Source organism: Hevea brasiliensis, chromosome 10 (genome assembly GCF_030052815.1).
Source record: "Hevea brasiliensis isolate MT/VB/25A 57/8 chromosome 10, ASM3005281v1, whole genome shotgun sequence".
Taxonomy (NCBI): domain Eukaryota; kingdom Viridiplantae; phylum Streptophyta; class Magnoliopsida; order Malpighiales; family Euphorbiaceae; genus Hevea; species Hevea brasiliensis.
In genome coordinates, this window is record NC_079502.1 from 14,884,543 (window position 1) to 14,900,378 (window position 15,836).

Below are 15,836 nucleotides of genomic sequence, written 5' to 3' on the forward strand. Positions count from 1 at the left end.
CCTCTGAAGACCAGAGAAGCCAAATACACACTGCCTTCACTCTCAGTAAATAATCATCCATTCCCTAGTGTTATTTTTGCTTTCTAGCTCTCTGCTTGAACGAGTCTTTGATAGTCTTGTGTTTAGCGTCTATTTTTTTTCTTAATTGGTCTCTGATACTCTGATTTTGGTTGTATTTCTGTGTCAATCTGTGTTTTCATTTCTGTAATAACAAGCATTTTTGGTATGAATCCATCTATATTTTGTGAAGCTGATAAGTCACTTATGAGATGATCGTTTCTGTTTTGATTGCAAGATGGAAGAAGTATCTGGTGGATCCTGTCCAAAACCAACCAACCGTTCTATCATAGCCAGGCCTGGGTTTGGAAGTAGCGGGCATCCCATACCATTGCTCAGCAACCACTTCAAAGTTTCTGTTAATGTCACAGATGTCGTGTTTTACCAGTATTGTGTATGTTCACCCAGTGGTTTCTACTTATTGTCTGCTTTATTTCTGGTATTTCAACATATATATATATATATATATATATATATATATATATATATATATATGGCTTATGCCTTACAATGTTGCAGGTTTCTATTACTGCTGAAGATAGCAGAGTTGTTGATGAAAAGCGAAAAATAATTGATAGGCTTTGCCAGACGTACTCATGTGAACTAGCTGGTAAAAGCTTCGCATATGATGGTGAGAAAACCCTCTATTCATTGGTTCGTCTGCCACAGTCCTGGATGGAGTTCACTGTAGTTCCTAAGGAATCAATTGCAAAACGGTATGTGAATTGTCCATCCACTTCTATGATTTGTGTGTTGGAGTATTTTATGCTGGAATTAACTTGTGTTGAATTAAACTGTCTTTGCATGATAATGGAAGTTGCAACGCTGATGGTGGTCGTAGCTTTGCGGTAACTTGTAAGAGGTCTAAACGTCGTTTGCGGTCAGAGACTTTTAAAGTGGAAATAGTTTATGCTGCGAAAATCCCTTTAAATTCCTTTGCTCTGTCTCTCCAAGGAAATGAGACAAATAATAATACTGGAGATGCTTTAAGAGTGCTGGATACTATCTTGAAGAACAGGCAAAGCGGGTGCTTTCTGTTAAGGCAGACATTCTTTCATGACGATCCAAAGAACATCACTAATGTAGGAGGAGGTATAACAGGAGTTAGGGGATTCCATTCCAGCTTCCGTACCACTCAGGGTGGCTTGTCTCTTAATATGGGTATTAACTTTTTATTTTTTTGTTTAAATCAAAACTTGGTTTGAGTATAATGTTTTGTTTTGTTGTACTTGTAATTTCTGTGTTTTTAATTTGTTGCTGCTTATTCATTGATGTCTGCCATTCTTCTTTTTTCTGGTGTGCTGCAGATGTGTCTATGACGATGTTCCTAACCCCTGGACTAGTGATTGATTTTCTGAAAGCTAATCAGAATGCACAGGATCCATGCTATATTGACTGGGTGAAGGCAATAAGTTGCTAAATTGCATCCGCTAAATCCAGCATAGTTTTGTGTTGTTGAAAATTCATTTATATATTGATCTACAGGCCAAAAGTATGTTGAAAAATTTGAGGGTTAAGCCAAGGCACTGTAACACGGAATATAAATTATAGGCTTGAGCCAAAAGGTCTGCAAGGAGCAATAGTAACCGGTTCTTTGCCATCTGCGCCTTTTCCTTCTTTGAATTGTCACTCTTCGTTTTGTATCCATTGTGAACCTCTGACTTTGCTCTTATTTCCTAGTTTTTCAATGAAAGTGAGAAGCCATGATTATGCAAATGGTGAGGCGCAGGTTGTGAAGATAACAGTGTATGAGTATTTTACTAAACACTGGCATAGAACTCACCGACTCTGCATGTCTGCCTTGCCTTGATGTTGGCAATACTAAACAACCAATCTATCTGCCAATAGAGGCATGCTGAAATTTCTTACGCAACATTTTTATTTTTAGCTTGTGTTGCTTTAATCTTGTCTTACTTCCTATGCTTTTCCTGTGTTGCATCTTTCTACGCTTGTTCCGCTCCAGCGTTATGCAAAAGCTCTATCCCCAACTCTAAGAGCATCTTTGGTTGCAAGTTCTAGACAAAACCCTCAAGATAGAAAACGAACTGTGATTGATGTAAGTCTTTTTTTATTTGTATGTTATTTTTATGTGGCCTTGACTAATGTAAAAGTATTTGTATCATTTGGCAGGCTGTGAGAGAGTAGAAAATATGTTTGAGATGCTGAACAAAGCTAAGCTTCTGAAAGATACCCAGTTTATTATGTGCGTCTTGCCAGAGAAGAAATCTGACATTTATCGTATATTAATCATCTGTTTCTGTATTACATTTCTTAGGGTAACTCATTGAAATTACTTGACAAATATGTTCCCTTGCACTCCCAGGACCATGGAAGAAGAAATGTCTCAGTGATTTTGGCATTGTTACACAGTGCATTTATCCATCTACGATTAATGATCAATATCTTACCAATGTACTTCTTAAGATCAATTCTAAGGTATTTCTTGAAAATAGGACCATGAAGTATCTCTATTTGTTTACACTTTAGATAAGACATTGAGTTAAAATTGTGTCTTTTATTATAGCTTGGAGGAATTAATTATCTGTTGGCAATTGAGGATTCCATGCAAATACCCCTCATAAAGGATACTCCCACAATGATTTTGGGCATGGGCGTGTCTCTTGGCTCTCCTGGCCGATCAGATATACCATCAGTAGCCGCGGTAAAATTTGAATTCTAATGAATTTTTTCATGCTCAGTATTGATAATGTTGAAGTTTTCAGGCTGTCGGATCTCTATATTGGCCTCATATTTCAAGGTATAGAGCTTCTGTAAGAGCTCAATCTCCTAAGGAGGAGATGATTGATGCTCTATACAACCCTTTAGCTAATGGGAAGGATGATGGCATGATGAGGTAATGTAGTAAATAGATTTCCATCACATTTGTAAGATTATCAACCTTTGAAGCCTTATTTATATCCTTGGATCCATTGAAATAATGGTTTCTGGTAACAGCAAAACTGTCTTTAAATTCATCAGATAGTCCCATAATCAATATTTTACATAAACATTGCAAAGAATTGTTGTTTTCATGATTCTATCACTCATCTGAGTTGAGGAATTTTTCACTGTTGCAGGAAGCTGCTAGAGGACTTTTGTCATACAAGCGATGGAAACAAACCAAAGCGCATTATTGTTTTCAGGTATCACTGCATTATGTTAATTATACTTTGACTTCTAATTTGTTTATTTTTTGGGAAATTTTCCAAATGTCTAGGTTCTAGAAAATTTGAGTGACACATGGATTGCTGCCAATTTGTTTATTTTTCGTCATAGGGCAATGCCTTAGTGGGATAATAACACTTGGTAGTGGCCCTGAGAGTACCTCAACTATCAGTATCAATCGGTGCCTTTCATTAAAAATTCTCTTTGAAGGACCTGAAGAAAGTAAATATGAGGCTTAGAATTGTCATTCTTGATTGCGCATTTAACAATGAGATCTAATGTTGCACCTATAAGCACAATTAATAGGTGCGAACAAGATTATTCTACTTGTTAAAATTATCTTTTTCTTTATATTTAACAGTTTAATTATTTGCAGTATTAACAGCCAATTAGAACTTAATTATGGTAGATAAGATATATTTGGGATTTATTTAAATACGCTTGTTTCCTACTGCTGGATTCTTTTGGTTGATGAACTTCGACTTGATGCTTTCAGGAATGGAGTGGCTGAGTCACAGTTCAGTAAGGTTTTGAACGTTGAAGTGGAGCAGATCCTAAAGGTTCTACTACAGATTTGTGCCTATTTTAATACTGTTCTTGTTCTTTTTGCTCCATTGTAAAGTTTGTGGGCTGCTGTAGGACCTGCTGATAAGGGGAGATATAAAATGAGTTTTCCAATTATTGTTATTTTCAAGTTGATGAACTTTCTTGTTTTACAGGCCTATCAGGATCTTTTTAAAAGTGAGGTAGACGTTCCCAAGTTCACAGTAATTGTTGCTCAGAAGGATCACCACACTAAGCTATTTCAAGATATTAGCCCTGAAAATGTTCCTTCTGGTCAGTTAGTTTGCAGAGTTGTTTTATTTTTATATTTTTTCATTTCTTTATTTTTCATGATGCAATACCCCACAAAATTTCACAGGGACCGTTGTGGATACAGAGATTGTGCATCCCAGAAACTATGATTTTTACTTGTGCGCTCATGCAAGCATGACTGTAAGTATTCTGCCTCCTCTCTCTATCACACATACAGTGATGCTTGATAAACATTGCGTGATCTGAAACATCTACGAGCATAACCTCGGTTTTCTTAATAACGAATCATACTTGTATGCATTATTTTTATTTTCCTCCATTATGATAGGGAACTTCAAGGCCTACACACTATCATATCTTGCTTGATGAGATTGGATTCTCTCCAGATGAGTTGCAAAATCTTATCCATGCTCTTTCTTATGTGTAAGCTTTCAAGCTCGAATTCCTTCTCATCCATCATTTGAATGCAAAATTTTTCATCCCCATGATCAATTGATTGGATTTACTTATTTTTCAGGAACCAAAGGAGTTCTACCGCTATTAGAACAGGTAATTTTACTGCACTTTTCAGTACTCAACAAGATAATTCGTAGTGCCTTAACAATGTTGTTATTGTATTTCTTGCAGTGGCTCCTTTGTGTTATGCTAACCTTGCTGCACGACAGATGGGGCAGTTTATGAAGTTTGAGGATAATTTGTCTGAACTCTCTTCAAGACAGGGTCCAGTTCCAGAGCTGCCTGGGTTGCACAAGAATGTTGTGTAACACCCCTATTTGTATAGCCTGGTATATTTCACTGTTTCGGTAACCGTTGTCGGTCCAGACAATTAAAAGGATTAGAACCACACTTAAGACAACTAAAGAAGCTATAAACATAAATAATTAGTAAATGCCAATTAGTTAAGTATGAATAAGAAAAACAGAACATAAGAAGTTAAACGAGCCTAGAGTCACAGCGATGGGTGACCGTCTCGGGAACGACTGCAAAGCTGTTTTAAACTCGAATTTCGAACAGTAAATGTGACGCCGCGGTCCTTAGGACCATTACGAACACAGTGAAAAAGAGAAAATCATGAAAAATAACTATTAAGCCAGTCAAATAATTAGGTCAGGGAGCCGAAAGAAATATTGAATTATTTACAGACCGGGATGAACCGGCGAGGGGCAATTTGGTCAATTGACCCCGAGAGCTAATTCCTGACTTAACTGTCAAATAAAATCGGAGAAAAGAAAATTTCGGAATCGAGAATTAAATTAAAGAACTAATAGAAAAAAATAAATAGAAAAAAAAAAGAAAATGGAAAAGTCAAAAGGTGATGACATCATGCATGACCTCATGCATGATGCCATAAAAATAATATTTAATATATTTACTTAATCGGAATTTTTGGGTCTTCCATAAGTAAATAAAATAAAAGAAAAGAAAAGAAAAAAAAAATTCATTGTCTTCTTCTTCCCTTCCCAACCGTTTTCTCTCTTCCTTAGCTCTCTCTCTCATACTCCATTGAAGCTCCCAATTTAAGCATCATACACCCCAATTTAACCATAAATTCCCCTAAAGTCCTTAAGTAAATCTTACCCCTAGACCTAGATAAACACTTTGGGAGCAAGAAGGAAAAGAAAACTTGGAGAATTGAAGAATTAGGAAATCTACAAATTGAGGTAAGTGCAATTTCAAGTTTAGATTATTATTGAATTCATGAATTTAAGTTTATGTGTGATGAAATTGCATTAGAAATAAAGGAAACCATGCTTAAATAAGGGAAGAGAGAATGTGGCAGCCATGGAACCTTAAGGTTTTGATGGTATTTAGTTAGGTTAAACATGAAATCTTGGTGAATAGATGTTATATATATGAATTGTATATTTAGATTACATGAATTGTGAAGATTGGACAAACTTAGGGTTTTGGTGTCACACCTTACCCCTCTGTAAGGCATAACATGATCCCGTAGAATACCTAATGAACTACTGAACTTCACCTACCGATAACTCATTAAGTACCCTACAAGGGATTTTAAAATAATTTTCTTATCTTTGACAAGTGGTGAGCATTTCTAATAAGTATTTAAAACATTTAGTTGAAATTAAAACTAATTAATATTTTTAGCCATTTTAGTTTTCTGCAAATTTTATAAAAATTTTGACAGAGTTTCCTCTGTATTTTGAGAAAACCGTTCTTCGAATACCTGTAAAAAGCACTTCTAAAAGTTTTTCTCAACCACTACTTCAGTTTCACAATCAAACTCAATCAATTTCTCAAAATTCACAAGTTCAATAATTCTCAAAATACTGTCAATCAATATCATTCATATTTCATTAAAAACAAAATAATTTATACACAACCTTACAAATTTATATCAAAAGAAACACAAACTAAACTTTATTACAAACTTCATACAAATTTGTGTACAAGCTGCTCAAGACCCATTTTTACATGTCCATACATTTATGTGCAATATATACATCAAAAGAAGTATTTACAGTTAGGGTATAAATTATACCCGAAGGCTTCAAGCTGATGACTTCACACACCTCAGCAGTTCAGTCTGCTGCTCCTCTAGTCTCTGTATCTGCGACAGCAATAAAAGCTATCGCTTAGTACTAGGACTCAGTGGTGCACAATATACTAAAATAATCTTTATGCAAAACTTAAAGCACATTCATTCAAAAATTTGGCTAAACATGAAAATTAAATACAATCATGCATTGTAAGATTTTACATGTAAACCAAGTTCATTTCAAAGTATCAAAACACATTTCATAAAACCCACAGTTAGATCACGCCATTCGAAACAAATAGAATCTCAATAGCCAGAGGCTAAAGAGAAATCACATGAATCTCAATAGCCAGAGGCTAAAGAGAAATCATATCACAAGGCTAGCTAGCTCAAATATATGGATATCCATTCACATCCTCTTCTACTGGCACACCTCAACACTTCTCCAGAGAAGGAATCAAAATTCGAAACTAATTACCCCCACTAGTCGTGCTAGTGAGGTGTTCAAATATGTGGTCATGACACTGTGGTTTCAAAACTTTTCTTAACAATTTGCTAAACATTGTCTTTTCAAATATACATAATAACTTTCAACAATTTAGATCAAACATCATAAGAATTCCATAATCCAACATTTCATATTATTCAAAACGATATGCAAAAGATGATTATAAAAGTATATGTTGTGCACAAACCTCAAACGAGTCGCCTGTTGGCCTTGACTCGACTCCTCGGGTTCTGTCCCGGTATTCTTTTCCACTGAAACATGAAATTTTCCAATGTTTCAGTACTAAAACTTAAAATAAATCCAAAATAAACTTAACTTCACATTTACCTAGCTCTAACGTGTTAAATTCGACGTTCTCGAAATTTTGTGTTTCGGGTTACTATTCACTGCACTATTCAAGTCAAATTATTGACTTTCTAAGGCTTAATAGGTATGGGAACTCCAACTTCACCCACATACCACATTTTGGTCACCAAACTTGTTGGTTTTGGTCATTTGTTTAAAGCTTAGGTCATTTTGGCAAAATTGCCAATTTTCGGTTTTGATTCTCTGAAGTTGCACTATTCCATTGGTCGATCTACTGTTGGAATTTAATAAAACTTCCTTCATAGAAAATGTTCCTTATTGTCTTAAGTGTATTCTCATTTTTGGATCATCTCAATCGGAGTTTTGTAGCTCAAGTTATGGTCAAAATAAGTTTACTGTTCACGTGTACTGTTCATGCTGCAATTTTGGGTTCTGGCAGATTTTGATCCAACTTTGGTCAATAATTTGATCAAGTTAAGTTCATAATTTGGTCTCACTTTCTTCATATGAAATGTTCTACTATGTCTTAGGTTTCCATCGGTTCAAGAATCGCCTAAATCCGAGTTTTCTAGAGGGAGTTATAGTCATCCAAACATTGCTGCTCAATGAAAATTCTGCAGAGTTGCAGGTTTGGTAACCTAACTTTGCTCAATAATCTGAATGGGTTAATGGCATAATTTGGGGTGATGTTCTTCATGAAAGTTTTAGATCTATATGCCCTCTAACCCCTGGCCAAATTTCAGGTCAATTTGACCTGTCTAACTTGAGTTATGACCAAATGAACAGTTACTGTTCATTTGGTCAGTTTAGTGCAGTGGCAGCCTGCTATCATTTCACTTTGGTCAATTGTTTCACCAAGTTTTGGTCAGTTTTTGGCCATGGTTCCTTAATGAAAATTGTGCTCTTTTATGTCTATTTTCATCTCCAATTGGTCTCATACCAATTGGACTTGTAAATTTTTATTTTTGGCCCCTCAAAGGTAACTTGCAGCATGATCACACTCAATCCGAATTTGCTTTTGATTCAAACACTCCTAACACACCTCATTAGGTCACAATTGACCATTTCTCTCCTTAAACTAGGTCAAAGACATCATTTACAACTTTCTCACATTTTTTTCTCTAAACCTTAATGTCCAAAATCCTAATTCACACTAATTGTTGCATTTAACCAATTCAATGCTTTTAAATATAATTGCTCATCTAATTGAGGTTCATATACTCATTCAAATCCATCAAACCATGCAAATCACACTCCCCATCATGCTGGCCGAAATTTTAGTTTAGTCCTCCACAAGTGTTTTTATTTCATTTCTTTAGTTTCTAAGCTCATTTAAATAACTAAACATGCATTTGATTAGATAATTGAAAGTTAGAAGACTAACATTTGCTTGGATGGTTTCTAAGCTTTCCTTTCTTCAATTCTTTCTTCTTCTTTTTACTCTCTAATGCTTCCTCAACATGTAAAGAGAAGTTTTTTGTATTGGGACTTTGTGAATTTATGGAAGAAAGTAGAGAAATTCAAGCTTTCTTTCTCTTAACAATGGTGGAACAAGGTGAGTAAGAATGGAGAGAGAGGTGGGGCGGCAAGGATAATGAGGAAGATGACTTTATTTGTTTTTATTTATTTTTTTTTGTTGTCTTTTGTCTTATGAAAGACCAAAAATTCAATTAAAATAAAATTTTAAATTATAGGATTTATGGCATCATGCATGATGTCATGCATGATGTCACCTCTCTTCACTTTTTCATTTTCTTTCTTTTTTTTTATTTTTCTATTAGTTCTTTAATTTAATTCTCGATTCAGAAATTTTCTTTTCTCCTATTTTATTTGACAGTTAGGTCAGGAGTCAGCTCTCGGGGTCAATTGACCAAATTGCCCATCGCCGGTTCAACCCGGTTTGCAAATAATTCAATATTTCTTCCGGCTCCCTGACCTAATTATTTGACTGGCTTAACAGTTCTTTTTCGTCATTTTCTCTTTTCCACTGTGTTCGTAATGGTCCTAAGGACGGTGGCGTCACATTTTACGGTTCAAAATTTGAGTTTAAATCGACTTCGCAGTCCTTCCCGAGAAGGTCACCCATCGCTGTGACTCTCGGCTCGTTTAACTTCTTATGTTCTGTTCTTCTTATTTATACTTAACTAATTGGCAATTACTAATTATTTGTATTTATGGCTTCTCTTATTGTCTTAAGTATGGTTCTAATTACCTTAATTGTTCGGACCGACACCGGTCACCGGAACAGTGAAATATACCAGGCTATACAACTAGGGGTGTTATATTTGGACATTAGGGTTTAGAGACCAAATATGAGAAAAACTTGTAAATGGTGTCTTTGACCTAATATGAAGTGAGAAATGGTCATTTGTGACCTAATTAAGTGTGTTAGAAGTGTTGGAATTAAAGTCAAATTCGGAGGGAGTGTGGTTATGCTACTGCAGCATGACCAAATCAACTTTGAGGGACCAAAAATAAAATTTTACAAGTCCAATTGGTATGGGACCAATTGGGACTGAAAATAGGCACTAAATGACACAATTTTCATTTAGGAAGCATGCCCAAAAAGTGACCAAAACCTAGTGAACAAATTGACCAAAGTTGAAAAATCACAGTCTGCCTCTATATAACTGACCAAATGAACAGTATTTGTTCATTTGGCTATAACTCGAGCTAGGCAGGTCTAAATGACCTGAAATTTTACCAGTGGTTAGATGAGATATAGACCTAAAACTTTCATGAAGAACACCAACCCAAATTATGGCATTAACACAATCAAATTACTGAGCAAATTTGGATCACTGAATCTGCAAACTGCAGATTTACCATATGAAAAGTAAAGTTTCAATGGCTATAACTCTCTCTAGAAAACTCCGATTTAGGTGATTCTTGAACCGATGGAAACCTAAGGCATAGTAGGACATTTCATATGAAGAAAGTTAGACCAAATTATGGACATAACTTGATCAAATTGCTGAACGAAGTTGGATCAATAAATCTGCCAGAACAAAAATCTGCAGCATGAACAATAACTGTATTTTGGCTATAATTTGAGCTACAAAACTCCAATTGGAGTGATTCAAAATTGAGAATAAACTTAAGACAATAGGGAACATTTTCTATGAAGGAAGTTTTGCCAAATTCCAACAGAAAAGTGACCAATGGAACAGTGCAACCTAGACACCAAAAACTAAAAATTGACAATTTTGCCTAAAAGACTTAAGTGTTGAGAAAATGACCAAAACTAACAAGTTTAGTGACCAAAATGTGGTATGTGGGTGAAGTTGGAATTCCCATACCTATTAAGCCTTAGAAAGTCAACAATTTGACTTGAATAGTATAATGAATAGTAACTCAAAACACAAAAATTTCGAGAACGTCGAGTTTAGCACATTAGAGCTAGATAAAAGTGAAGTTAAATTTATTTTTGGATTTATGCTAAGTTATAGTACTAAAACACTGTGAAACTGTGTGTTTCAGCTGAAAAAGACTTGGAAGCTCGGAGAGACTGAGTCAAGGCCTAGAGGCGACTCACATCAGGTTTGTGCACAATAAACCTTATTTGAGCTTTTTGTCATTGAGAAATTGGTTTAGTGTGATTTATAAAAATTTGAAGTTAACTATGAATTGTGTTGCCATCTAGTGAATGAAATTATGACTTTGGAAATTTATTGGATTTCTCACGAATCATTTGAATAAAATGTTTGAAATTGATTTTTGATTCACACTAAGCATGACAGTATCTTATTATTCCTCCTCAATTTATGGGGTGAGATCGGTTATTTTTCCTCCCTCTCTTGTTTACCAGTTGAGGTTGAGGTTCAAGGGGAAGACCCAGCGCTCCAGAACGTGAGTGGGTCAGCTACTCCAGCTCCTACTCGGCCACGCGATTCCACCTTTCGGTTTATGCAATGAGATGGCTGTGTTTTTCCAGCAAATGGCGGGAAAATGTGCTACCCCAAGCTCAGATGCAAGCACCTGTAGCACAACCACAGCCCTCAGCTCGACAATATGAAAAATTGATGAAATTTGGGGCCATCGAGTTTAAAGGCACTGTGGATCCACTGGAGGCAGAACAGTGGTTGGAAAGAATGGAACGGGTTTTCAGGAAGCTGTAATGTACTGAAGAATTAAAATTCGAATATTCAGTATCTCTTCTCCAAGGTGATGCATATGAATGGTGGAAGATCATCCCTCACAGCCTAGTCGAGCCACCTGTGTTGACTTGGTCAGACTTTTTGAGGGAGTTTTGACAAAAGTGGGTCCCCGATGCATATTTGGATATGAAGTTACAAGAATTCCTGAGTTTGAAACAAGGGGACAGAACCATAGCAGAATATGAGAGAGACTTCTCTCGACTGAGCTACTACACTGGAAGTTTAGTCTCCACCCCCCAGAGACAGATGTAAGAGGTTTGAGTCCGGGTTAAGGCTGAATCTGAGAATGCAAGTTGTGGGTTTCCGACATCAGAATTTCGCTAAGTTGATCTCACAGGCCCTGGAATTGGAAAAGATAGAATCAGAAGGGGCAGTGAAGAAGGATACACAAGAGAAAGAGAAGACTGAAAAGACTACTGGGCAAGCACCTGAGAGTGGTTCTGGGAAGAGGAAACAGTCTGGGGGATTTAGCTCTCGTAGATCTGGCAGAGGCAGATTCTTTGGCCAAAGACCACCCCGGTCTGGTCAGCCGACCCAACAAGCTTCTCGAGGATCTTTATTAGTCCGGCAATGTGAAACTTGTGGTAGAACACATGGTGGGGTTTGTTTCAAGGCCACCAGTGCATGTTTTAAGTATGGAGGGAGCGGACATTTCGCTAAGGATTGTACTAGTCCGCGCCGGTCTGGACCTTCTGCTACATCTGAGGGATCAGCCCAAGTCTCTGCACTAAGAAGATCACAGCCAGCTGGTAGAGGTAGAGGCAGAGGTAGGGGTCCTGATAACACTCCACGAGAGTCAGAAGCTGTTAACGGCCCGGTATCGATGGCGCACTGTCGAGTGTATACCATGCGTCAGAGGGAGGAGGCTGAAACATCAGACGTAGTAGCTGGTATTTTCTCCATCCTTGACCAAGATGTACATGTGTTATTTGATCCTGGCTCCACACATTCGTATGTTAGTGCTAGTGTGATGTGTTCTACTGCTATTCAGTGTGTACCAATGGACTATGATGTGCTAGTAACTAGTCCATTAGGCCAAGAGGTCAGGGTAAATAAATTATATAGGGATTGTCCTTTGGTGATCCAAGGACACACTTTTTTGTCTGATTTGATTGAAATGCCCTTCAGAGATTATGACATTATCTTGGGCATGGATTGGTTAGCCAGGCATCATGCGATGATTGGTATCGAAAACGATCACTTTTGGTCTTCCTCGGTATGGTGATGTAGTAATACATGGGGAGAGGCAGTTATTGCCTTCAAATATCATTTCAGCAACACTGGCCAGAAAAATGATTAGGAAAGGGTGTGAGGCGTACTTGGTACATGTGATAGACACCTAAGTAGATAGTCCAGCATTGAGGGACATCCCTACGGTATGTGATTTTTCGGATGTATTTCCTGATGAATTGCCAGGATTACCTCCAGAAAGAGAGGTGCAGTTTGAGATTGATGTTATGCCTGGTGTGGACCCAATCTCCATAACCCCATACAGAATGGCACCTGCAGAATTGAAGGAGTTGAAAGTGCAGTTGCAAGAGCTGCTTGACAAGGGCTTTATCCGCCCTAGTGTGTCACCTTAGGGAGTGCCAGTGTTGTTTGTAAAGAAGAAATATGGCACTCTCCGGTTATACATTGACTATCGGTAGTTGAATAAGGTGACAATAAAGAACAGATACCCATTGCCTCACATTGATGACTTGTTTGATCAGTTGATGGGTGCAGCTGTGTTCTCCAAAATTGACCTGAGATCAGGTTATTATCAGCTGAAAGTACAAGAGCAGAGTATTTCTAAAACTGCCTTTAGAACCCGCTATGGCCATTATGAGTTCTTGGTCATGCCATTCGGGTTAACTAATGCTTCGGCTGCTTTTATGGATCTGATGAACACTATCTTCAGACCATACCTCGACCAGTTTATTGTGGTATTTATTGATGATATATTGGTCTATTCGAGGAATGCAGAAGAGCATGATAGACATCTGCGAATTGTACTACAGACTTTGAGGGAGAAACAGCTATATGCCAAATTATCGAAGTGTGAATTTTGGCTAAAAGAAATATCTTTCTTGGGGCATGTAGTATCTGAAGAGGGCATCAAGGTAGATCCTAGCAAGATAGCAGCTGTCCTTAATTGGAAGCCACCCAGAAATATCACAGAGATTCGCAGTTTTCTGGGGTTAGCTGGATACTACCGTCGATTTGTGAAGGGATTCTCCATGTTGGCATCTCCATTGACCAAGCTGCTTAGAAAGGATGTGAAATTTTAGTGGACGGACAAATGCCAACAGAGTTTTGATGAATTAAAGAGATGTTTAACTGAGGCTCCATTCCTGACTTTATCTACTCCGGGTAAAGAATACACAGTATATAGCGATGCTTCTCATAATGGGTTAGGCTGTGTATTGATGCAAGATCGAAATGTCATTGCCTATGCATCACGCCAACTAAAACCGCATGAGAGGAATTACCCGACACATGATTTGGAGCTTGCAGCTATTGTGTTTGCTCTTAAGATCTGAAGGAACTATTTGTATGGGGAGAAATGTTACATCTACACAGATCATAAGAGTTTAAAGTATTTGGGCACTTAGAAAGAATTGAATTTGAGACAAAGGAGATGGTTAGAGTTGATAAAAGACTATGATTGTCTGATAGACTATCAGCCAAGGAAAGCTAATGTTGTGGCTGACGCCTTAAGTCGCAAGACTATGGCAAGTCTATGGGTTACTCCTTTGTCTATGGTACGTGAGTTAAGATCATTGCATGCCAGCTTAGAGATTAATGATGATGGGCAAACAGCAGTTGCATGACATGTACAGCCAGTATTGATTGATCAGATCAAAATGGCTGCTTAGAATGATGAAAGGTATCAGAAGCTGTTGGAAGAAGTCCGGCAGGGCAAGAAACCAGAATTCTCAATTAGAGATGATGGTTTACTGCTACACCAGGGCAGAATGTGTGCTCCTAATGATGTTGATTTGAGGCAGATCATTTTGAAAGAAGCACATGAGTCTCCTTTTGCCATGCACCCTGGTGGTACAAAAATGTATAGAGGGCTAAAGGAGCATTACTGGTGGATGGGTATGAAAAGAGATGTAGCAGAATTTGTTTCCAAATGCCTAACTTGTCAACAAGTGAAGGCAGAACATCAAGTACCCACTGGGTTGTTACATCCACTACCAGTACCAAAATGGAAATGGGAGAGAATAACTATGGATTTTTTTATGGGACTTCCGAGGACACAGAAGAGTCATGATGCAGTACGGGTCATTATTGACAGACTAACCAAATCTGCTCATTTTCTGCCAGTCCGGCTGGACTACAGTTTAGAAAGATTGGCCAAGTTGTACATTGATGAGATTATGAGACTGCATGGAGTGTCAGTATCCATCTTATCAGACAGAGATCCTAGGTTCACTTCTAGATTCTGGGGTAGTCTTCAGAGAGCCCTAGGAACTAGATTGAACTTCAAGATCGCATTCCACCGGTGATGGCGATGCGAGAGGGTAATTCAGATCTTGGAGGATATGCTACGAGCTTGTGTGATTGAGTTTGAGGGCAGTTGGGATACAAACTTGCCTTTGATTGAGTTTGCTTACAACAATAGCTACCAATCAAGCATTTGGATGCCTCCATATGAAGCTTTGTATGGCAGAAAATGTAGAACCCCGTTGTGTTGGGATGACGTGGGTGAAAGAAAGATGATTGGACCCGAAATTGTTCAGCAAACTGAAGAGAAGATCAGGGTGATCAGAGATCGACTTAAGACTGCATCAGACCGTCAGAAGTCCTACATTGATCTGAAGAGAAGGGATATTGAGTATGCAGTCGGTGAGAAAGTATTCCTCAAGGTTTCTCCTTAGAAGAGAATTATGAGATTCGGCAGGAAGGGGAAACTGAGTCCTTGCTTCATTGGGCCATATGAGGTTCTAGAAAGAGTGGGTCCTTTGGCATATCGATTGGCACTGCCTCCAGAGTTGGAGAGGATACATAATGTCTTCCATGTGTCTATGTTGAGGAGGTATCAATCAGACCCACTTATGTACTACCAGTAGAAAAAATTGAAGTGAATCCAGACCTTACATATGAAGAAGAACCCATAGAGATTCTGGCTTATGAGGTGAAGCAGCTACGGAATAAGCAGATACCATTGGTAAAAGTGTTATGGAACCATCATTCGAGCCAGGAGGCTACTTGGGAACGAGAGGAGGACATGAGGAGACAGCACCCACAGCTGTTCAGAGATTGATACCAGGTAAAATTTCGAGACGAAATTTATTTAAGGGGGGGAGAATTTTAACACCCCTATTTGTATAGCCTGGTA

The 15,836-nt window shown here is 37.8% G+C and overlaps 1 pseudogene; it reads left to right on the top strand.

Annotated features, from left to right (window-relative positions):
• The first annotated feature begins 295 nt into the window (after nucleotides 1–295).
• Nucleotides 296–4,802, top strand: LOC131169155 (protein argonaute 16-like; annotated as a pseudogene).
• Nucleotides 4,803–15,836: the final 11,034 nt, after the last annotated feature.